Source organism: Pteronotus mesoamericanus, unplaced genomic scaffold (assembly GCF_021234165.1).
Source record: "Pteronotus mesoamericanus isolate MK-2021 breed Mesoamerican mustached bat unplaced genomic scaffold, CSHL_Meso_final contig_169, whole genome shotgun sequence".
In the NCBI taxonomy this organism is placed as follows: domain Eukaryota; kingdom Metazoa; phylum Chordata; class Mammalia; order Chiroptera; family Mormoopidae; genus Pteronotus; species Pteronotus mesoamericanus.
This window is the reverse complement of record NW_026555068.1, coordinates 27,446,001-27,471,015: the sequence shown is the minus strand read 5'-3', so window position 1 is coordinate 27,471,015 and position 25,015 is coordinate 27,446,001.

Sequence of the window (25,015 nt, the reverse complement as noted above, 5' to 3'; positions counted from 1 at the left end):
TGTCATATTTAAGGCCATTATTTAAAAGAAGTAGAGTTCCCAAAAAAGTTCCATTAGGGAAAAATCCAGGTGTCTTATTAAATACTAAGCTGTATGCCTTCTCCTCAGAAACGAATGAGATTTGAAACATAAAATTGTAAGAAAAATTCCTTCCACTTAAACAAAAGTAGTATTAGGAAAAATCCGTCCCCGACGGAATTTCCAGAGAATAGATCATATGTATTTACTTTAGCGTTTGGTCTTAAAGCACTGACTTAGGATTGCATTCGAGTCGCTTTATTACATCCTCCCAAAGTAACTACTAGTGCTATATACATAAGCCAAAGCCTAAGGAATAAAAATGTAAGGGAGCCATGAAAACGTGACAGGATTAATATGCATGGATCAAAGCAGTCATCACAGTTTTCAGCCTCTTAAATTTCACAATTCACAAAAAAGAAAAATAAGAATCTCCTGTATTTCTTCAAGGAGCAGTTGAGAGAGGAAAAAAAAACAACGCAGGAGACGTCTTTTCCTCCCCCGTTATGTGAACAGCGGCGGCCCAGGAACACAGCGCGGAGAGAGACACTTCCGAGCCCCCCGGGCTCCTCCTCAGGCACCTACCAAAGCCCTCGCCGGAAAATTAGCGGAGCTGCGGAAGGAAATGCAAGGAGCGCAGTGGGACTTTAAGATGTTACAAATAGAACAACTTGCTTACGGTGTATAGAGAATGTATTTTACATACTTTTAGGCTTTGGGGAAAACAACTAGCTTCCCCAAAACATATGTTTAGTTGCACCAAATACACTTCCCTTAGTGTTGGCTTGAATGTAATCCCCTGAAACTTAGGCCTTGTCGCTAGACAGACAACCCCTACCAAATGGTGCCCCTATACACCCTCGGAATGGGAAGGTAATTTATTGTGACTGTCCCAGGAATGCACGTTTTATAAACTCACCTTTCGTGTGCTTTTGCATGAGTAAGGACATGCCTTAGGTCCAGAGGCCCTGTCACCTTGAAGAGGGCGGGGGCCTGCGTCCCTCAAATGTAGGGAGAGGTCACCTTAGGGAATCAAAGACATGTGGTGAGGACAGAAATACGTGCGGTTAGTATGGAGCTGCTTCCTGCAGCACCAACTTTTCTGAAAGGCTTGGGGGTAAATTTCTAAGAACACCTCCTCTTGAAATGTCTCAAAGCCCAAACTTACTGTCCTAGGACGTCTTATCACCTCACAGAGCAGGAGGTCCCCAGGGCTCCAAGGTTGGCTCCTCCAGAGACACGGTGAGACCAGGAACCACCAAACCCCTAGGTTCTTCCCATTTGGGGGCCGCCGTTTTCCTCTGGGGAGCCCTCTGCCCAGACTGGCTCCCTGGTATTTCCAGAACAACAGCCTTGGCACTACATGGCAATGCGACATCCGGACACAGGAGTGCCTAGGAAACAGGACCACCAGGTCTCCGTCTGTCTTTTGAGAACAAGGGAAAACTTCCCCGTGCTACCCTTCCCAGTAACAGGAGCGCCCCTGAATGTATGACCAGCAGTGACAGGGTCCCAGGCCTGGAGTGGGTGCGTCAGCAGCGGCCCTTGCGCTGGAGACAGTGGCCTTCGCTCCGTGCGTGGCTCTGTCGGGAGGTTGGGCTCGGGGGCAGAACCGAGGGTTTATACGTACAGAAGGAGGAAGAAACGGATGCTGAGTAACTAGTGTCCTTCTAATTCTACAGAGTTAAATGCATCATCTCAGAGGTTCAAAGACACTCGGGAGGAGGAGAGAGAAATTCACGGAAACTTCCAAATTCACAGAAGTTTTAAGATCGCGCTGAGGGCTTAAAAGAACACGTGTGCACACGTGTGCAGGGCGGACCTGCTTGGAGTTACAGTCCAGGCTCCCCAGGCGCCCTTCGCGCGTCTCCTCTGCTGTTAGGGACACTTTGTTGGAAAAGGTGACGAGGCCTGTGCACTGGACCTCACGCCTTCGGGGCTGGTCTCACTGCAGTGTGCTTTTGACACTGTCAAGGGACACAGGTACCGAACAATCAGTTGCAAATACAGAATTGCAAGCAAATGTCTGTCTCAGCCCGTTTGAGCTGCTGTAACAAGAATACCATGGACTGCCTGGCTGTAGGAACAGCAGAAGTTAATTTCTCAACATCCCGGAGGCCGGAGAGCCCAGGATCGTGGCGCTGGCAGATCTGGTGTCTGCTGAGCCCTTTCCAGTTCATGGGCAGCACCCCCTCGCCGCGCCCTCACTGCGTCCTCACGCCTCAAGAGATTAACCCTGAGCAATGTCCCTAGGGACCAGGAGGGGCTGACATCCCTAGTAGATCCAGGTGACTCACCTGAAGCCTCTGAAGCCAGCCCGTTATCAGAGACATCTCAAGCTAAGAAAGGTAGCAAATGCCCTGCTCAGCAAGCCCCATCCACATCTCCTCCTCCACGAGGGCTGGGGCACCCCATAAACACCCGGACTGGGGGCGCACAGGGCCCTCGGGGGCCGCAGGGAAAGCAGGTGTTTGATGTCTCAGCTGGCCGGCCTGACGCCGCCACCTCACGGCCTCCGAGGACAGCAGCGACACCCCGTGGCCAGCAGTGCCTCCCGCCCCTGCCAGGTTCCGCACCGCGGGAGAGGGGCTGCTGGCCCCCTCGAGCACGGCAGAGTTTGTTGTCACGCAGGTGTGCCCACAGCTCCTCTCTGGGTTTCACCACCGAGAATGCAGAGACCCTGGCGGTTGCCTCAAGGAAAGAATTTGTTGTAGTCCCAGCTTATTACAGGGGAGAAAAAAGCACCCCCGATTGACAGGCAAGGCGCGGCGCTAGCGTGTCCTGCCGGCACCGGGGGTCAAAGAGAAGGCCTCCAGGCCACGTGCAGCGGCAGCACCGACCTTGCAGCAGATGATCAAAGACCCGGGCAACAGGCTTGGGACGGGCGCCACGGCTCCGGACACCCGGGCCAGGGCACGGCCACGTCCTGAACCCCCCAGGACCAGCCGAGCGCCTCCCAGTGCCTTTGAACAAACCATCAGCTTCCTGTTCGCCTTCTTCACTTAGCCGTACGGTGGCTTCCACAGGGACAGTCTGTGATCGTCGATGTGATGAGTGGTACCTCGTAAACAAGCTTGGAGGGAGAGAAGAGTCAGCCTGGGAAGCTCTCATGGAACCCGCGATGAAAGAGAATTGAAGATGAAAGAGAGATGAGAGGGAATGAGGATGCCGTGCCCTGACCGGGGAGGAAGACGAGGCCCCTCCGAAGCCCGGCCCGGACCGTCCCCGGGCGGAGCAGGGCATTTCATCTCCTGAAACTGAGCGGCGAGCTCGCGGCTTGCTGCAGCCCATGAGCCCGACGCGCCTTCCCGCCGGCCGCCCGGGAGCGGAGGAAGCCTTCCGAGCACACGACGGTCGCTCCAGTCCGAGCAGGCTTTTCATTTTGCTCTTAATGCGGTAAGTCTATGCTTAGATCTGCACCTCCATGAAGCGCAGAGTCAACATGCAAACTCTAAGTACAAATGACGAGGGCAAATTCCTGTTATACCTCATGGGTTTGCCTTTCTTTACATGGTACAATTCTTCTTACTAAATGTTGTTAAGTTCCTGTGTTTCGAGTATCTTTCGTATGTGGTAAAGCTAAACATTACCCAAATGAGATACATCTCTTTTTATAAACACAAGTGACCAAAAAAAAAAAGATTAATATACACACACAAAGGAATGCTATACTGAGGTTAAGTCTCCTAATTCCCTCACATGTCTGCGATCGATAAACGTCACATCGTTTACACGCCTTCCTGACGTGACATTACAGTGGCCAGGACAGTCACGGGTCCCGACGTGAGCAGAGGAAGAGGCAGAGACTTAGCAGGTCTCCACCTGCACCTTCGAAGGAGAGTGCAGTTCAGGAGGGACGTCCAGGGCTGCAGTGGTTGTGACAGAGACGGTCGGAGGAGCAGCGGCACTTGGGAGCCAGCGGCCACTCTGCTCCCCCGAGAGGCGCTGGGCCCGCAGGGGGGTGCGCTGACGATGGAGCAACACGCGCCCCGATAATCCCGCATTTACATCCGCGCTTCCAGTAGATGAAAAACATACAACAAAGCAGAGCACAACTCTGTTTCCATCTCTCTGCCACCCACGAACGAACACGAAGCGTCTTCACAGGACACCAGCCGGGTGCCATCTGTCCAGAGGAAGTGGGCCATGCCGGGAAAATGAGCCGCTGCGTTCCCTGGCTCGGAAGTCAGTGGGAGGCCTGGAAGGCGGCCGGCGGCGGCGACGGGCCGCTCGGTGAGACGGGCGGACGGCAGTTCTGGAGGCGCAGGTCATCGGCGCGTCGCATGGTTGGCTCCAATATCTCATTCCCAGGAGAAAATCCTGCACTCACGTTCGTCTCGGCGCAAGAGGGGCTCCCTTAGCCGCCCTGTCCCTTGCGATGGCTGACGAGGCGGGACCGAAGGCCTCCCTTGTGGGCGCGCGAGGTCAGGCCCGGCCTCTCGGCTTCCGCCATCCTCCACCTCCCCGCCCCCACCCCAGAGGAACGCCGCCCGGGAGCCGAGGCCCCGGCAGCCTGGGCTGCGGAGAGGGGACCCGAGCGCGGCCCGGGCGGGGCTGCGATCCCCCGGGGGCCGCCGCCGAGCACCGCGCGCCCGAGGCGCTGAGGCCCCGCTTTGGTTTGTGCCCGAGACTCGGCGCGCCTGGCGCAGCAGCCGGTGCCAGACGCGGGGCGGTGCTGGCCTCCGAGCCCGAGGCGCCCGGCCACGGCTCGGGAAATGGGGCGCGGGAGGCGAGGGGCTGCTCTGAGACTGCAAACCGGCCCCCAGCGTGAGCAACGGGGGGAAATGCGGCGAGGCTCTCGCCTCCGATCTGGGGGCGGCGGGTGGACTTCATGAAAGGGCAGCCCCTGGCGACCTTGCTAGGCTGCTTCGAGGCCAGACGAGCCCGGGCAGAGCCCGTCCTGCTGGCGGACAGGGTGAGAGAGAACAGAGCGGCCGCGCCGGCCACGGCCTCACCTGTGAGACGCGACCCGACGTCCCTCCGCCTGAAGCAGTGACACCGCCAGGCCCTCCCAGGGCGAGGCCCAGCGGGAGGCGCGGCCAGCACCGCGCGGCCCGCAGACCCCAGAGTGGCCCGCTCGGCTGCTCGGCCGCGCGGCCACGGGCTCCCGGGAGGGCGCAGCGCGGCTCGGGCCGTCGGACCGGCTGAGCCGGAGCCGCCGCTGCCGCCGCGCGGGCCGGACAGAGAGCGTGACTTTGCGCCCTGCGGTATCTTTGCAACCAGGTCACAATTCACCTGCCCGCCAGCTCTCCACCCAATATGCATGGACCTGCATGCACACATCTGTAGTCTAAGGGCACGTTTACATAAAGTTCTTTTCCCCTTCGAATTATGACGTCGTTGGAGAAATACCGCGTCCCCTTTGCTGCTCTCTCCAGCTTGTTTACATGTATTTCAGTGGTCACATCATACTTGGTGGTTTTTTAATACCGAATGAAAGAGAGGATGTGGTACAATGGAAACATTTGATCTTCCGGTATGTTTCTCTATGGAAGTGATTCACTCTAATTTAATAACTGGTATTAATCATATTTATGCCCTTGCAACAGACTGATATTAAAGCTACTTATTAATTTCACCTGAGGGTTCTTCCTCAGAAGCGGTGAGCACCTGAATATTGGAATACGACCCACGACCGCATGGCACGGGAATGCGGAGAGTAACTGAGGGCCCGAAACCACCGTAAATTAGCCCGCAGCACCGACCGTTCGGAGGGCGGGCTCTGGGGAGATCAGGTTCACTGTGTTTCAAAGACAGTAAGGGAGAAAATTAGTTTTAGCAACTCATAGAGGCAACGTACCTGTCTGCAAGTTTTTAAAGATCCATTTCATTCACAATTAAAAAGACAGTACAATGACTTCGAGTTCTGAGGGGGAAAAATGATGAGCGTATAATGGCAGAGACGTTTGTCCCTGACAAATGAGAAGAACTCGCCAGGCACTGCCATTTCGAGGTGTTGCCTTGACTTTCCCCTGACAAATGTTTCGTGTTAAGCACAGATCACCAGCAGAAATAGGAGGATGAGGGCATCCTCAGCCCCCGGAAAGATGATGCCATTTTACTAATGTGATAGGATCTCCCTGGAAAGTCCTGGGGCCCATCACAGATGCCTCATGTGCAAATCACAGAAAATAAGACCAGGGACTCCGGCCGGCCTGATTCCAGGCCGGGCAAACGCGACAGACTCGCCGGGCCAGGAGGCGGCGGTCTTGAGGCGGGCGAGCCACCGGCGCGGAGGGCTGCTCCCCGCTGCCTGCGGCGAGGCCCAGGGAATGCAGCGGCCACCTAGGCGGCGGTGCCCTCGCAGGGAGGGTCCGCGAGGCCGCAATCTCAGCCTCTGTGGGAAGAGTTCGGTCGATGTGTTCTCTTCTCTCTGGGACCACATATCATAACAGAAAATCTATTTGGTTCCCTGTGAGATGAGATTTTCAGAAAATGGATTTTCGTTTCTGACTGAAGAAAGAATTTTTGCCACGCAATTAAATCCCTATGTACCCACTGAAGCCACACAGAGAGAGCCCACAAAGCCCAAGCCAGTGTTTCTTAGTTCTAAAGGGACTCTAAGGCAACACAGTTAAAATCTCAGCTACAGACTTTAACTCCTGTAATTTTGGATGTAAATTGGTACGTTGCTAGAGTTTCCAGAGATTGAAATATCATTATAACCAAATCGGCATTGTTGAGAGAATACATACACTCATCCCATATTTGTTTCCGGAGTTAAATAACCCATCAACCAAATCATGAATTTCAGAAGCAAGAATAAAGAGAAATTGATAATTATTTTTTATTTTAATTTTGTTCCTTGTATTTTCTGTTTACTACTGATTTTTTTTCCTGTTGGCTTCTCTCTTTTACATTTGTTTTAAAATATTAGTGCTTTGTTTATCTCAAACAATAAAACAAAACTAAGAAGTTTTCATTTTTATCCCTTGATAGAAAAACCTAGAGTAAAATTACAATTTGAGGTGGTTACTCAAAAAATTATCTAATATAACATTTTCATTGTTTTTAGAGCAAAACCCCATTTATGTATAAATTTATAGTGTCATCATTATTTTTCCCTAAAAGTTAACATATTTAAGTTTTCAAATACAAAAAGTTATGAATACAATTGCTTTTTAAAAGTTGTTGCTTAGATCTCCTCTCTTGTGTTGGACATAATTGCACCAAGCCACAGCTGGCCGAGGGGAATGAAACGCAAGGCCCTCTGGGTGTTTTAAATAGAGAATATTTAGGTAGGAAACTGCTAACTGGTTTGCGGTGAACGCGGAGGAGCAGGGGAGCTGCGGGTACGCAGGGAGAACCGACACCAGGAAGCCACACTGGCCTGCTGTGTGCGGGCAGTACCAACCCGCAATGCCACTGCGGGTGCTGACCCAAAGGGAAAGGTTGAAACCAGGATCTCAGACACATGCCCGCACTTGCACGTTCATGGCAATGGGGCCCACACAGCCAAGACACGGAAACCGCCCAAAAACGCCCGTGGAAGGATGAATGGCAAAGAAAATGTTGAGCAACCATGCGATGGAATTGTATTCCGCCTTTAAAAATGAAAGAAACCCTGCCATTCGTGCCAACACGGATGAACCAGAAGACATTGTGCTAAGTGAAATAAGCCAGACGCAGAAAAGACAAACAGCCCATGATCTCATTTACACGCAGAATCCAAAACAGTCAGAGTGGAGGAAGTGGGACAAGTAGAGCGGGGGTCGGAGGGGCGGGGGAGCGAGGCACGGGGAGGTGACGGTCGAAGGGCGCAAAGCCCCCCTCCCACAACGTGAACGCACCCTGAGGAGCCGCTGCGCAGCCGAGCGCCTAGAGCTACTGGGTCACACGCCTACAACGTGCTAAGAGGAGGCCTTCGGTCGTGTTCTTACTTTAAAAAATAACAACAAAGTGGGCGGGAGGAAACTTTCCAAGTCGATGGCGAGGTCTTTGACCTGGACAGTGAGGGCGGCCTCTCAGGTGTGGACTTAACCGCAGACTCGGAGTTGTGTCTATCCAACACGCACAGCCTCTCCCATTCCAGCATACCTCAATAAACTGATATTTAGAAAACGAAGAAGAAAAGCACGTTCACCTTCCCGGAAAAACGCAGATACCCAAGTCAAGGAGAGAAGCAACCGTGGCTGGAACACAATCTAAAAGCATGTTGGCATTTTATTCTCAAATAATTTTGTCACATCTACTGAAGTGAAACTGGAGAGCGCAGAGGCGGGAAGGGGAAAGGAGGGTAACGCGGCCCCCGTGTTGAGCTATGTCCCCCTGGTGTACTTATCTTGCTTCTTGGCGTGTGTTTTTTTTTTTTAATCAGAAAGATAGAAGTCACACGTTCTGTCCCCTCCCCGGAATGTCCATGAGGCATCTGCACAGTCACCCTCCTGACTGAATGTGCCGCGGCAGTTACAAAGCCCAAAACGGTGCAATTCACTGTTTTGTAGGAAAATCGTGGAAGCTCATGCAATTCACAGGCATTTTCTCAAGAAAGAGTAAATTAGTGGCAATTTAATGTGGCTCTAAGATCTTAAAACAGTCACTATTTTCTCTTTCTTTTGTTTATTATCTTGTCTTCTCTTAAGAACGGGTAGAAAAATACAAGGAGAGGCAGACGCCTTGTGCAGGGTTCTGAAAACAGCACATGGGGATACAATGTGTAATTTCTATTTTGGCTGCAAAGGAAACATGCTGTTTGAAGTATCCTTTCAGAGCGTCAATGTTAGGACCCAACAATTCCCCTTCTGGGTGTTTATCTGGAGAAATCTGAAACACTAATTGGAAAAGCTGTGCGCACCCCTCTGCTGTGCACACCCCTCTGCTGTGCGCACCCCTCTGCTGTCGCAGCGCTGTGTTCAGCTGCCAAGGCACAGGAGCTGCCCTGGTGCCCATCGGCAGGCAGGTGGGCAGGGACGCTGCGGCGCACGCACGCGACAGAGTGCCCCTCAGCCGTGAGATGGAGCAGATTCCTACTGTTCAGGAGGACGCGGGCGGGCCTTGCGGGTGTCATGCTGAGCGAAATCAGTCAGACGGAGAAAGGCAAACACCGTACGATTTCACTTACATGTGGAATCTATGAAACAAAACAAACTAAACAGGAAAAGACGCATCAATACAGAAAACACGCGGACAGTTTCCCGAGGATGGAGAGTTGGAGGGCTGAGCGAACAAGATGAAGGTGTCGGAAGTCCAGATTGCCCGTTACAAGAACAGCCACAGGGATGGCAGGTCCAGAACAGGAAGTGCAGCCAGGAATTTCCCAATGACTGTGGGTGGCCCCAGGCGGGGAGACCCACGGAGGGGAACCACTGCGTGAGTTAAATAAATGCCTCATCACCACGCTGCACACCTGAAACTAATAGTTTAAAATGACAGTCGCCATGCAATAGCCTAAGTATAAAATAAAGTTTGTTTCCTCTCCCTCATTGCCTGATAGTAAGATATTTTATAAGCTGCTTTTCCGAAGTGAAATGGCCAGCTGGTATGGGAGAAGTCACTTAATTTCCCAAAGCATGAAGAAGAAAGTGGGTCACCCGTGCTGCTGTTTTTGAGATCAGTGGCTGGTGCATTTGAGGTCACTGACCTTGGTGAGAGCTGCTGCTTTAGGGCCCCCGCTGAGAAAGTGGTGCCGTGAAACACACCCTCATTTCCCAATCGTTATCACCAAGGGAAAGCCCATAAACCACTAACTCTCAAGAAGTATCAGCGTAAAGAATAAGCTGATCAATTATCTTCTACAAGGACATTACACTGCATTCACCAGGTAAGCACGTTAGAGCCCTGCTGTGGCCTTACCTTGGTGAATGGCTGCTTTTCTACTCGGTGCATTCATTTGTTTCTACAGAGGCGGGGCGCTTTAGGGCCACAAAGTATTTAGAAGAAACATCAAAGATACGTTAGAATGGGAGGCACCAATGGCATCACCAGGGCGATGCAGAGAACCCTGAACTTGCTCAAGCGTTGCCATGAAGCCGGGAAGGAACCGAGGCGCGCGTCTGCCAGGGCTCCGTGGGAGCAGGCGGGAGGGCAGACTTCCCAGCCCCCGGAGACACGGCAGGACTCCGCGTGAGATCTCTATCGGGACAGGAGAATGGAGTGTGGCCAGCCTTGGCTAAAGAGATAAATGACAAGCCTCCTGCCATCTTGAACAAACCACCGAAGAAGGAAGACAGCTTCCGACAACGGAATAAATCAGCCCCTGAGACGTAGCTCCACCAAGCGCATAGGGAAACGGGGCTCCGAAAGCTGGACTCTGCTGGGCGAGGGGGGGCTGGCGACGTGAGGCCCAGCAGAGCCTCCCTGGAGGCAGCAGCTGGGAGGCGGGTGAGGAGGGTGGCGAGCAGGACGCAGCCCAAAGATGGGGACGCGGGACGTGTCAGCAGCTGGCTGTGGTGGCGTGTGCTGGCCGAGCCTCTCCTTCGGCTTCTCCTCGCTGCTCTCAGTTGTAAGTGTAACGACGTCAGCAAGATGGAGACAAGAGCTCTACGTGGAAACATGAAAACGGCTCTGCTCTTTGGGGTTTGCCGTAACAAAGGAAAAGTTAAATAAAAGCAGATTTGAAACCGAGTAACCTTTTCTAAACCATACACACGTTTATTCAGATCCTTAATAACACTGCAACATGCTGACTTTACAACTTGCAAAGCATTCTGACGCATCGCCCTGGGGTTAATAATCATCACACAGCATTTTTTGAGGGCTTACTACATACCAAGTGGACTGCTTAGCACTCTCTGTGCGTTGAGGCGCTGGACGTTGGAATTTTTTAACCACATCAACTCTTCAGATAAGGATGCCGGGCTGGAGAGATGATGAGTTGGGGAACGTCACCGCCTGGGCCACGGAGAGCAGGGCGGGCTGACCCGGGCCACCTCCGTCAGCTTCCAGGCCGAGGTTTTCCCAACACAGACACCCTTCTCTTCCCTCGTATTCTGTTGTCTTTAGCTTCGGAAGGAGACCCACTCATCTGATTCCCTGAGAAATCCTGCCAAAGCAACGTGTTTAATGAGAGATGTCGGCAGTTCAGGAAGTGCGTCCCTAGGTCCGCATCTCATTTGGTTCTCACGACGCGGCTCTGAAGGCGGGCACGTGTGGAGGGAACGTAACGGTCACGCCTCACCCGGGGCCTCCCAGCCCGTGAGTCACAGGATCAGGGCTTCGACCTAAGGCACCGGCTCAAAATGCTCACGCTCCCCGCAGCAGCCCCCTCCCGCCGCCCCCACGCTAGCCCAAGCCTCTGGCCTTCCGTCCAGGAAGGAGGTAGGGGGGACCCGTGGGAAGTCACCTCGCAGGGTCAGCTCACCCTGGAGCCCTACACGCAGGCAGCGCAGCTTCCTCGGTGACAGGGTTCGGGCCAGCCCTGTCCACTGTGTGTGCGCGCCCGGGTTCACCCACCTCTGCACCACCACACGGAATACACCTGGAGGGGGCGTCACCCCCCCCCAAGAGAGCACAGAACCCTGTTCTCTCTCCTGTCGTCCGATCCCCCGGGGCTGTCTCTTACTTTTCACGGAACCTTCCCTCACGTCCCTCCTTCGTTTCATGTGCATAAAACAAGCTGCGAAGCTCTGTGCCGGGGACGCGCGAGATCTTGACCCCCGGAGTCTGGCACCAGCTCGGCTCAAATAAACTTAAAAAATACACTTCAGGTTTGGATGTTTCTTACGTTGACGCTGACCTCGCCGATGACAACAGCCTCCGCTGGCCGCCTGCTGTCTCCTTCGCGCCGACCGCCCACACCGCGCAGGGCAGCCTCGGTGACCCTTGCAGACCCGGCTGCGGTCCGCCCACTCCGCGGCGCGGAACCCCTCAGCTGACCCAGACGGGGCACGCCCTGGGGGCTCGGGCGCAGGCTGTCACTCACGGCCACACGTGCGTGCGCACACAGCTCCTCCCACAGTCCGCTGGCTGCCGGCTCGTTCACCTCCAGCAGAGACGTCGCCGTACTGAACGGTCAGGCTGTGGTTCCAGGGCAACGGGTGCTGCGGGGACACCACAGGCCCGCACTGGGGACCCTCCACCACAGACAGCGATTGGGAGGAGAAGCCCGGGCACCTGCCGCTGGGCTCACAGGATTCGGTCTCTGTGGCGGAGCCGGGACGCAGCAAGGGTCTAACGCTCAGGAGAGAGGCGAGGCCCTCAGAACCCCAGGCCGCGGGAGCACAGGGAGAGGGATGCGTCCCTGCTGTCACGGGGCGAGATGGGACGTGGCTGCTCCTCTGCCACCACGAACCCTCCGGGAAGGGGGTTCGGAGAGCGTGGCTATGCCCCGAGAGTGACGTTCTGTGGGGGATCGGGGCAAGGGGGCTGCTGCCACACCCCAGGCCGTGTGAGGCGGAGACGAGACGCCGTCCGAGGAGGGACCGGAGTCAGGCTGGGAGTTAGGCGGTGTCTGCGAGACTGAGAGCCCTGGGCAACTCGGCGACGCGCGGGAGGCCCTGGACTTCTAGATGCGGGCGGACAGAGGGCTGGATCCAGGTCCGGTTCAACCTTTGGGGGCACCGGCCCTCACTCACGCCCAGTCCTCACCCGGTCACCCTTGGTCAGTCGCTTCAGCCCCCAGACAAGGACATAGTAAACCTGGTCTGTGCTGTGACTGGTGGTGTTAAAAGTAGAAACAACAGGCTCAAAACGGAGTCCCTTGCGTGAAGCCCCACATCAGCAAACGAGGACTTACCACCTGACCAGACCGCAGGCCCAGCCTCTCCCAGGGGCGTCACCTGCTCAGCGCGGGGAGGTCATCGACCCGGCAGACCCCTGCCATCCGCACAGAAAGTGGCCTCGCCTGGAACGGCGCACACTTTGCTCGAGCGACCTCCTGGCCCTGTCTCGTCTGCCTAGAAGAGTCGCCCACGGCGCACGGCTCCTCTGAGCTCCCTTCCACCTGCTGAGACGGGCGCTGCCCTGCTCATGAATTGTTCAACGAAGACAATTTGCACGTTCAATTTACTTAGCTCATCCCTGCTTTTTAACAGTGGCTCTCCAGGAAAGGCCATTCTTGTCTGACTCTCAACACCCCAAACACGTGGTGAGGAAAATGATTTGGTTGCTACTCAGACCTTTCCATTCTGTGTGGGATCACAATTACGTGATCAAAGTTAGGTAAAGGCTAAAGAGAAACGAAAAATTCTCGAAGAGCCCGTTTGCTCCTGGGGCTCCCTCACGCTCTCCAGATCTCATTCGCTTCTTGTCCTGGGGGCTGGTGCCAGAACGGCCACAGCGCGCCACCCAACAGGCCCCCGGGTTCGAATCGGCTGGCTCTGTTCAGAGGACGGATGGTTCCTTTATCAGCTGCATCAATCGCATGGTGTTTTAGTTTATGCCCTGGTAATGTAGGAGCAAATTTAATCAGCATTCAAATGGCGGAAAAGAAAACATGCAATGCTGAATGGTATTTCCTCTGTTGAAGTGGCTGGAAATCTGCGTAAAGTTGCAATGGATGTCTGGAATACGCTGACCTCATTTCTGAGAAGAGCCCGTATAACGCGATCCGAGAAGACGTCCGGGCTTGGAAAGCCGCCGTGAAGGTGAACGTGCCTCGTGCAGGAACGGATGGTCTTCGTTTGTACCAGGAGCAGCTCCACCTTCTAATTAATGCAAAGGAGGTCCTTGGGGCCTGACGTCAGGCGCGGCACAGTGGGCTAGACATGCAGACGCCCGAGGCGTCCGCGTATCCCAGCCGCCCAACCGCTTTCCCTGCCTCACGGCCACCGGCACCGGGGGGGCCGAGGGGCCAGCGCCCTCGGGCCATACGCTGGGATCACGAAGTCAGGCTGGTTGCAGTCTCTGCCTGAATTTTTGGCAGACATTTCAAAACTGTAATCGACCTTCATGGTTTTTATGTTGAATATTTCCCTTAGTCATTATATAGACAGAGTTGACCTTGTGTGGGTTTTTGTTTGCGGAAACTGATCTGGGATGGCTTCCCCTTTTAAGTTTTCAAGAAATTGGCCACGTGAGAAATGTAGGTAAAAGTGAACAGGGCAGAGCAGGCATGTCTCTGTGTGTGGCAAAGCCGTAGTTTCTTCTTCCTGCTGTGTTTGTGCGGCCATGTTTCATGGTTGACTAAATCCCTGGATCGTTCTAGATTCAAGTGTGAAGCCAAAATCACTACGAATTTCCTCATGCAGCCTAGGAAGTTCAAGGAAGTGGTAAACGTACTGGCTTGAACACAAATTCAGTCAACTCTTAAAATTATGGTGACGTGGCCCTCGCCGCCTGCTTGCATGGCCAGCGCCTCTCCCACTCGGAGCGGAGCTCATTGGCTGACTTGCTTCTCTGGAAATAAGTGATCTCATTTGCATAACACCCGTGGAAAAAAATTTTTAAATTGTGTCTTAGATATAACAAAGTCATGATCATGTTTTGAGAGCCTCTGATCTCTCTATAAACTGATAAAAATAAATGTTGCAGAATAATTAGAAAATAGGACAGTAATTTATAGTCCCCATTTTTATCCTGAAATCTGAGTTTGCTTATTGACTCTCATGGCTCAGCAACATCTCCCTGAGCCTGAAAATATTTGCGTCAGTCCAGACTCCACAGGAGTTGTGCACCGCCAATGTACGTGCTGTAGCAGGATTTTGAAAGACCTGCCGGCCAACCTGTGCTCAGAAAGCAGCACCATCGAGGTTATGTTAGATGTTCTCAGAAAGCATAGCTATCAGAGCATTTTTAGTGCTACGGCTTCATCGTGGCAGTCTGTTTTGCTGAACACGAAAACAAGTGAGATGGGGCGAGAAGAGGAGGAAATTTATAAAGAGCGTTTCTTGCCCTAAGTCCCCGGTTAGTAGGTACGCATCCCCGTGTTCCCCACACGCCAAGCGGGGCAGCGCCGTGCGGGACAGCAGAAACGAACACAGCGACGCCTCCCGCTTGCGCCCATGGGAGGGGCCCCAGTGGCACGAGCCCCCTTAGACCCCCAGCCTCGCCAGCCCCTGCGAAGGGCGTCTCCGTTGGCCGATGCAAAAGTTGGTGCAGCAAACAGAAAACCAAAGACACTGGCAGGTCTGGTTGATGTGCTTTGCAAAGGGCCCGGAATCGTGGCGGGAAGGCGCATGACTCACCCAGAAGCGGAGCAGGCGGCGAGGAGGAAAGGACTCAGCAGTCAGTTGTTTGCACGGAAGAGAAATACATGACAGATGGGGCCAGGAGGACTGTTTTCTTTATGCTTTTGGTTGACAGATGGGTGGCTTTTTGTGTTTCTATTTTTCTTCTTTGGCCATGTTAGTGTATAGAAATAGGCCCTAAGAAAACACGTATGTATACACACACTACCATATATGTGTACTAGGTACACGTATGAAATATATAATAATATGTGTACTATCTTACACATTCAGAGTCAAGTTGTTGGTTCCCCAAAGTTTGCCTGAACTTTCCTTATAAGACAACTGGAAACAAGGCAGGTCTCCCACAGGGAGAAGTCCCCACAAGGTCAGGCACCACGTTTATTTGACTCAAGACTGTACCTTCATCCCATGGTGCCGTGTCTGGCATTTTGAAGTTGCTTCATGAATATCTTTTGAACCATAAGATGTGGTGAGAAGAGAACGGAAAACAAATACACATTTGACTAAAATGTATGAAAGAGAAGCAAAAATCGCAAAGCCCGCGTCCACTGTATCCCACAACCCCACGCGGTGCGAAGCGCGAACGAACACGCGAACAGACCGAGACAGCGCTCTCCCCACGCAGGTCTGCCGGGCCGTCGTCCGAGAGCTCGGGGTGAAGCCGGGCGGGCCCGCACCTCCCGCGCCTCCCTGGAAATGCCCCAGGGAGATCCGTGTTATGAGGACATTCACAGCCACGCAGCCCAGGGGCCACAGCGGGACACCCCAGCCACAGGCAGCCGAAGGGCACGATTAGCTCAAACAGACGAGGAGTTACTGGTTAGTGAGGGTTCGGACAAAGCTCACAAGTCAATAATTGTGGCACTGCTTAATGAATATTGCCCACGGTACAGCTGCCGGTGTTAGCGAAACACGACGCTGTGAGCCACACAGTTCCGACACGTCCGCGTGGCACCGGCCGTGGATGTGACGCCGCCAGCCGAGCGCTGAGGCTGCGTATATACGCTGACGACTAAGTGAATGATGACGAATGATTTAAAACAGAAAATGTGAAGCACGATGTAAAGAAACACTGCAAATAGGAGATAAACACTACACAGCCACCATAGGTGAATGATGAAGAGCCGTAGTCTACTTCATATAGGCTACATGGTGTGTCTTTTTGTCCAGATCAGAGTGTTAAAACAACTCAACATGAACCGCCTTCTGTCCAGAAACCCATGTCCTTCAGGCCACTTTTGTCACTTGGCTCTGCAGGCCCCCGTTGGGCGGACCGTCACTCGTTGAAGAACCTGTCCCGTCACTCTCCCACGTACCCACCTGCCCGCTCATGCGTTCACTCACGCGCGCGCTTTTCCTCGCTGTCCTCCCCATCCCTGCCCCCAACTCTCTGCCTCCCTCTCCTTCCTGACTTCTCTGGAAACCTCGGGAAGCCGGCTGCTGCTTCCTCTTCCCTGCGTGTTCCTAGTAGAAAGCCCCTCACCTCAGCAAGTGGACAGCGCGGCTTCCGCATGAACCACAGCCGTCCGCGGGACAGCGTGACACCACCTGCACAGGGGCTGAGCTCAGAACTGCCCCTGTGCCTGCCCTCTCTCACGCCCCCAGAGCATTTGCGACTACCCGTGTCTACGAGCCGCATTAAATAGGATGCCGACCATGCATATTGAATCCATAGCCACGGGAAACAAGGGAAAGAGAAAGAATTCCACTTCAAATGTGGGAAGATAAAGATAAGAAAGAATGCCAATTCGAGTACATGTCAGGGTCGTGAGTAAGCAGCATTGGAAAATGAAAGTATCCTTCTTCCCTCATGGTTCTCTGCTGCTGAGAAAAATAAAACAATTAGCTCTCAGCGCCAACAGGACATAATGTAATGGAGGAGGCAATACGTCCATCCACGGCTGCGGTGACAACACACTGCAGCTGTCCTTTCTCCTAAGAGGCCTTTTCCTTCCTCCCTTTGCTGTTTTTCACTGTGACTGTTAAACTGGTAGGTGTTTCACGTTTACTTACTCACCCGAGATTCAGGAGCTGCATATTCTGGGTTTGCAAAAAAAAAAAAAAAGAAAAGAAAAAAGAAAAGAAAGGTCATCATTACCTGCAGAAAAAATATGACCACACTATCCCCACACCCCACGTGCTTTCTTACAAACAGGATATTTCATGTCTAAAGTGGCTATTCCTTGCTCTGAGAAAAATAACAAAGAGCCTCGCCTTCTTTAACTATTCCAACTTTTATATGTTTGGCTGTATATTTCTGACATTTCAACACTATCTGAATGTACCGTGCAAGAAGAGTCGACCCCTCGGGTTCTTCTGTGAGTCGCCGCTCGCGCTCCCCCAGAAGCGCAGGACATTCCCTCGCTGCGTCATGTGGCATCACTGCCCAGTCGCTTCATGGCACAAAGAACTCACGAGCTCACAGTCACTGAGGAACCAATCTGACCTAAACTGAAAAGCACTGATTTAACCCGGGCCTGTGGACGTTGGCACAGCCGCTGAAATCCACTGATGGCAGTTTCTTAGGGAGCTTTCACGCGCAGATGAAGAAAAGCAGAGGACGCGGACTGGTTCCTCTCTTGAGTGGCTACCATTCCTTTAAGCCCTGATATCAATAAGCTTGCTCCAAGGCAAAATATAATAAACGAAATCCCCCAAGTACAAAGTGCTACACAAAAAGAAGAGTTGAGTGGGAGGTGAGCTGTGAAAAACCGAGGAATTCTGCACAGAGGGGATAACAAAGTATGAGGTGTATCTCTAATCACAGGTAAAATCGTTACAGGTAGACAGAGTGGGGCCAAGCGCCCAGGCTGGCTTTGCTCCTATCACATCAGAGTGCAGGACTGGGACACGTGCTGGGAGGAGGAGGAGGAGGAGGAGGAGGAAGGGGTCAGGGAATTGAGTTCAGGTGGGAACTGAAATGCCAGCAGCATTAGCCTAGACTTTAATGAGCGGGCATTGAAGATTTCTAAGCAAAGAAATAAAGCAATCAGAGTCATATTCTAGGGAGATTCTGGAAGCACAGAATGTTTCTGCGTGTGTGGGATGAATTTAAATGATGTGTAAGTCAGTGACGTGTCTAATTCACAAAGATTTGTGGATGGCACCGCATTGCGAGCAGACTATTTGCGACCCCGAGCGCACGGCATTGGCAGAGCGCTCCGCGCCGGCTAGCACCATACCCTGTCTTTTTCCATCGCAGCTCTATTACTTCAACTGTTGCAACCAGAAATCAAGTTATGAGGAAAATAAAGATTCCCCCATTAAGGTGATCAGACAGATAGGAACTATAGAATAGTTTATATTACACAGAACTATCATATTATATAGGAACTATATCATAGCTTAATGAGGCTGTGCACTTCCATACGATTAGCTCGACTACGTGGTCTAGGAGGCCTCCTGGAGTAATAAGCCTTTACATTTCTTTTGTGTATCTGTTAGCAAGTGTTTTGTCTGTTCGTCTGACTGCGGATCCTGGGTCCGGGACTTCTCAGCCTCTGTGATCCCGTAAGCTGAGATCTTATCATACATGCACACGCGCACACACCACACCCCCTACTCGTTGGGGTCCTTTGGAGAAGCCTAACTCACCCCCGTCCTCCCCACTCCAGCCCACAATACTCGCCAGGTCTTCCCATTTGACCACCCCAACCCTCACATCCAACACCACGCCCTCTGCCTAACTAGACACACAACGAGGTCCCCTCGTGGTCATGACACGTGCCTCCCCCAGATGGGACCACTCTGTGAGCTCTGGCTCTGGTGATGGAAACAACATGGCACGTCAGAGCTGCACAGTGGCCCTGGGTTCATTCAGCCCGCAGCCTGCTCCCCCGGCAGCCAGAGCTGAGTTTCTGGCCTGCCCCTGCACCCCGCCCCCCACGAGGACGCCATCTGTCCCCCGTTTTGCGCTGGTTTTCTCCCTCCTTTGCGTTTCCACGCTGGGCCTCATGGTGTCCTTTGCTCTGGTGACAGACTAGGTTCCAGGCCCCCCATGCGTGACCTCGCTGCCTTTAACTGTGGCGCATTTCTTAGGTCGCTCACCCTCAAAGCATCACATGAACTTAGAAGGGCAGGTACATTTACCTATCAATGGTTACTGTTTTTAATTAGTGTCTGTCGGCATAACATTGGTTAAATCAAAAAAATAACAGTTATTTTAAAAAATAAAATTATTCTAATTAAGTATGCTTTTGCATTTGCCAAGGATCAAAAAAAAAATCACACATCAGTAGATCAAAGTTAAAAATACCATTCCTTGAATGTGGTAATGCGAACAGCCATCGACCGCAAAAAGATCATGCCCCAAGGTGATGTTCAGTTCAATACACGAGCTGAAGTATAGGTGCACGTTCAAATAACAGAAGTGGTCATTAAGCTTATTGATAGGTAATTGTGTAAAAATCAAAAGGTAGACCAGATTGTGGAGAACTTCCAAAGCTTAAAAACAGGAGTTTCAGGACCTCACATTCACTGAGTACTTGCGCTTTCTTCAGGGACCTGAACTTTGCTTCTGTTGTCAGTCCAGAAAGCCTCGGCCAGTTGACTTTTAGATGATCTTGAAGTAGATGCTGTGGAGTCAGGCACATTTGCAAACACGTGCACACAGTTTCATTTTCTTCAAAAGTTAGTAACATGCAGATTAGCCCATTGAAAAGTAACTAACTTGCTTTCATCAGCACATTTTTAAGTAACAGCTAATCAAAGGGTAGACATTCATTTTCTCTGAACAAAAAAAACACTTGCTTCATTAAGCAATATGTCGACAACTAATATGATAAATTTAAATAACAAATACAAATTTTAAAGCACATTAACTGATAACAAAAGAGGCAAAAGAGCATCCTTTTGGAAAGTGTGCTTGAATCATGTTGATAGTTTTTGTCACATTTACTTGAAAAATCACAAATGCTGCTTAAATTTTCATAGCAATACAACTTTAATTTCTGTTATGATACTACTTATCACTGTACTTATCAAAAATTAAAGCATTAGGAGTAGCAGATGAAGTGGAAAGATTAGATCAAATAAGTGGATGCTAAATGAGTGAGTATTCAAAGAACACACTTTAATCCTGAGAGACATTTTGTTAAGACCAGATGAGTGTTGCATATACCGACTCCTGAACCTCATGTATGCTATTGGAGATATTGTCCCCTGTCTATCCACTGCTTCCAGAATAAATTGCCCCTTTTCAGCAAAATATTAGCCCTTTGCATCACCCTATGGTTCCAGTGATAAGTGTGAAAAAATGTGAAGTGTCTTACCACAGTGACACTTCTAGTGTGCAAGGCAGCACTGATCTGGTTAATGAATGAAAATGCTTGAAACAAAACGTTTCCCTGATGAAGAGCTTTCCACCGGCTTCCTCACTCCCCTCCAGTATCACTGGGGGAGCTTGGCATGCAATACCCGCCTTGCGGGCCGAGTTCCGAGATGCCCAAATCAGGTAGCGGTCAACGTGGCGTGAAATTCTCCTAGAACATTGTTTCATGTCTCTAATAACGGACAAAGCCGACTCCTACCAGCGCCTTCCCCAGCTCCAACACAGCCAGCTACCTGCAGCATCGAAGGGGGCGCTGGCGCCAACGTGATTTCTTCCTGCCGTGCCTGTCAAGTCATGTCAGTGCGTGACGGGGCTCAGATGCCCACGGGCTCACCCGCAGAGCAAATAAACGGGGAAATTGAAAACATGGCCGTGTTCTTCCAAAGACTGTCCCTAGGCCCAGCCCGCAGGGGGAGGTGGGAGAGCAAGTCCTCGCCAAACACGGACGTCGGGGCAGCAGGGCGGGCCTCGCCGGGGGACCTGAGCGCGGCCTGCTGAGGCGGTCCGATCGGACGCGGCCACGAGCCTCACCCCTGCCCCGGCTGACTCTAGGTGAAAGGTAAGCCTAGACCACGGAAAACAAGGCTGGACGCCAGGGGCCAGATGGGCTGCGCTTCCTCCGCAGGGTGGAGGGAGCTTCTCCCGCACCCACTCCTTCCCATGGCAACCGTGGAGTTGCGCTTCCTTTCCTTTAAATACCCAGAGAACTGTTCTTGTTTTATATTGTACTTATTATCTTGAATCTTGCAGTCAAGATCTCCCGTTCCTAGTTGATATGAGAGAAGCCTTTTCTTTCTGCTTCATCCTGTATCCCCCACAGTGCTCAGCAGCACGCATCACCCCCAACCGATGCTCATCAGTTGCTTGTTCAATAAGCTCCTAAGGGACTCACAATTTCTTAAATATTGAGAGTCCAAAAACTGACATTTGTCATTGCAGCTTTAGCTCAGCCTGGTCAGGTACTAGGGTATTTTTAGTTTTTCATACATGAGCCCCATTTAGGGGATCTCATCGGAAAACGTTAGCAGGTGCCTTTATTGGCGTGCTCTCCTGAAAAACCTGTAAATATTACTCATTCTGAGATCCCTGCTGTCTGTTCAAGGTGATAGAACTTCACTCTCTCTGATTTTTAGATGTTTCGAAGGAAAATATTTTTGGTACTCAAAAAGCAGGAAATGGCACCGCAACGCACCATTCGGAGACAGTGCACACAAGGCAAATAGTGTGCGGAAAGACGTAACAACTTGAAGAGGGAGACCGCACGGTCTGGAGACCCACGTACAGGCCTCGAGGCCCGTCTCCGGGTCACGGAGGAGAAGACATGCATGGGAGACACTTCGTGTCCTCCTTCCCTCTGACCGGGCCCTTACAGCCTCTCGTTTCCTACTTTAATCACCTCTCCAATGCAATTCACTCAACACCAAGGACAGCACCTTCAGAGTAAAAGCCCTTAATAAACGTTTACTGATTTGAATAGCCATACCGCAAGCCAGTTAGAATAAGTAGATAAAATTGATTGCAAAACTGATTTTATACTGTCCTCGAACTAACAGATGATTGTTAATAACGGACCATCCTTCCCATGAAAAGTTCTGATTGGAGATGATTGATTAGGAGGAACACGCTAGGTACAACGACGCGTAAGTCCTCGGAAATCGGAGTGTCTTAACGCAATAGGGCTCCTGGGGGCCACAGGAAGTTCAAAAGCACTGTCCACGGCCGTGGGCAGCCTTCCACCTGGTGGGGACAGGGCTAGGCTCCCTGTGTGTGAGGACCTGCCATCCACCAGGGCGCAGCGTCCTCTGCTTCAGCCAGAGGTGGAAAGAAGCCTCCGGCTAGAGACCAGCTAGACAACGCCCATGCCCGGAGCAGGGTCTGAGACGTGCAGACCGGCTGAGGTCTTAATGCCTTGTACTCAAGACCTCCCGTTCCTAGTGGACACGAGAGAAGTCTTTTCTTTCTGCTTCATCCCGTATCCCCGACAGTGCTCAGCAGCGCGCACTACACCCAACCGATGCTCATTAGTTCCTTGTTCAATGAGCTCATAAGGGAACCACACTTTCTTAAATGTTTGATGAGAGAGACAAGAAAACACATCTGGTGGGCAGTGTGCCGGCGCTGACACATTGGTGCGCCCTGTTCTTCCTGATGGTCTGTCTTAACGTCTGTCGTGGACAAAGGCTACCACGTTTCTCCCCGACGCTCCTCGGGGCGCAGCCCTCCTGAACCCGTGTACAAACCCTGCACAGACGTGTCCGTTCTGTCAGAGATCAGTATTTCTCTTTCAAAACATCCAACAGTTCCTGTCTTCCACCTTTGTATTTTTTTATACATTGGTTTATTTAACACTCGTGGTCCTCAGGAGACAAAGTGGCAATTCTGTCACCGACAGAACTTCCTACGGGTGTCCTTTTTTTTTTTTTTTAAAGGAACAAAGATATTGGGTTGGCCAAAAAGTCTGTATGTTTTTCTGTAAAATAAAAGACACATTTTTTTTTTCATTTTCACCAATAACTTTATTGATTTGGATATTTTGAGATGTTGGCTGTCTCCCATGTGGAAGAATGTTGATCATTCTCATTGTCTTGATTCGGTCACTGTCAACTTCAACTGGTCGACCCGGCCATGGAGCATCGTCCGGCAAGAAATCTCCAGCGTGAAACTTTGCCAGCAACTTCTGACACATTCAGTCAGTCACAGCACCTTCTTCTCCATACTAAAAAAATTCACCAGTTTTGATATGTTTTTTAAATGCATGCTGATAGGACAGCTGTCACAGTAAAATCTAACAAAATTGTTTTGAATGACGTTAAAAACAACTAAGTGCTACTAGAGCCATCTTACGGAAAAACAAATGAACTTTTGGGCCAACCCAGTATATCTTCTGGGAATGTTTGTTTGAACTACACCTGAGTTCCAGCAGCTCCTCGGCCTCGACGTAGCCCGCGGAGGCGCGCCTGTCCACTCCTGGGAGCCCCGGTGCGCCGGGGCCGAGGCTCTCTGTCCTTTTCCGGCCAAGGTGCCATGACTCGCTCCAGTCCTCTCTCACCTGCTGCAGCATAAAGCTGCCCTCAACATGACCTAGGAACCATCTCACAGGTGTGCCTGTCGCCCAGCAGGTGTCTAGGTAGTTCCAGTCCCCTCTGGAAGAGGTGCAGCGATTTTCATGACTGCCATCACCAGGTTCCCCAGCGTCCCAGCCCATGAAACAGATGCTCTTGGGAGCCGCTTCTGTCTTGCGCATTCTTTATACCCTCTCCAAACACCCGGTATTGTTTATTAACAACCATAGCCCCTGGCACAAGTCAGCATAGCATCTCAAATTGAACTAATTCCTTCTAAAGAGGTCACAGGATCCATGCACGACATTTTCAATATGTTACGCAAGACGCGAAAGGAAGATGGTATTGCTTCATTACATTGAATCAGGATTTTGAGATTCAGAAGGAAAAAAGCACTATTCAAATCTGACAGTAAAACTTCAAATTATGCAGTATGTATATACTTAAAATTTAATATGGTATTTCACCCCTCAAATGAGAATCCATAGGAAAAAAGTAACTTGGATGTTTGACGGTAGCAACGGGATTTTGCTACCCCTCCAAATACTTTATTAATTGTCCTGTGTGTGCTCCTGTGAAACTGATTTCCCCTGCCCCGCAGAACCGTCCGTCAGCCAGCGCCTCTGGCCGCCCCCCCGCCCTCCCCCGCCCGGCTCCTCCCTGCCCGCCCCCGGCGCACGCAGCCTCTACAATGCGAACTACCCAGGGTCCGCAGGGTCAATGCAAAATCAACACAAAGGTACAGACGCCAAGGCCCGCGCCGCATTCTGTGGGCAGAATATTTCAAACAACACTTAACGGTATTTGTGGTGTGATTCGTACTTGTTCGTTTGCCAAGACGAAACAGACACAGTCCAGAAATGAGAACTTTTGAGTCTCATGAGAACCTGACAGTCCTTTAACTATTAAACAGAAGGAAAAATATTACTATAGGGTCATAACACAAACTCTATGACTATGGACCCCACGGAGAGGCCCAAAATCCTTGGCAACGTGTCCAGCCTCAGAACAAACACAATCCATCAGAACAAGGAGAGAGACGTCTCCGCGCTGAGCGGCCGAGAGGCCAGCTCCACTCGGAGGGCCTGGTGACCGCACGCGCGTGGAAGGCTGTCCACCTCGCAGGTCGCGTCTCTGTATGAACGATCATCTCACCCCCTATTTATTGCCTAAACTCTCCGACATCAAAGTGAACAGAGCAGGTTACACAGTGTATCTGCTTCAAGCTTCATGCGCTGTTTGCTCCATCGGTGTCCAGACTGGGGGCTGTTTGGGAGACTCTCCCTTGGGGGAGACCTTTGCCCCACTCTCTGTGCCACCGGAACAAGCTGGGCTGGGCACCTGGGGGTGGGGCGGTGGCTCGAGGGACCCCAGGTGCGCAGAGCAAGGTCTGGCCACGGCGGGGCCCCACACATTCGCGTGCCTCTCAGTCACACCCTGAGGGCTCTGCGCCGAGTGCAAGAGGCCCGCGGCTGCGTGGTGTCCCGGGGGGTGTCGGGGAAGAAAGAAAAATCGAACTCATAACAGAGAGAGTCAGA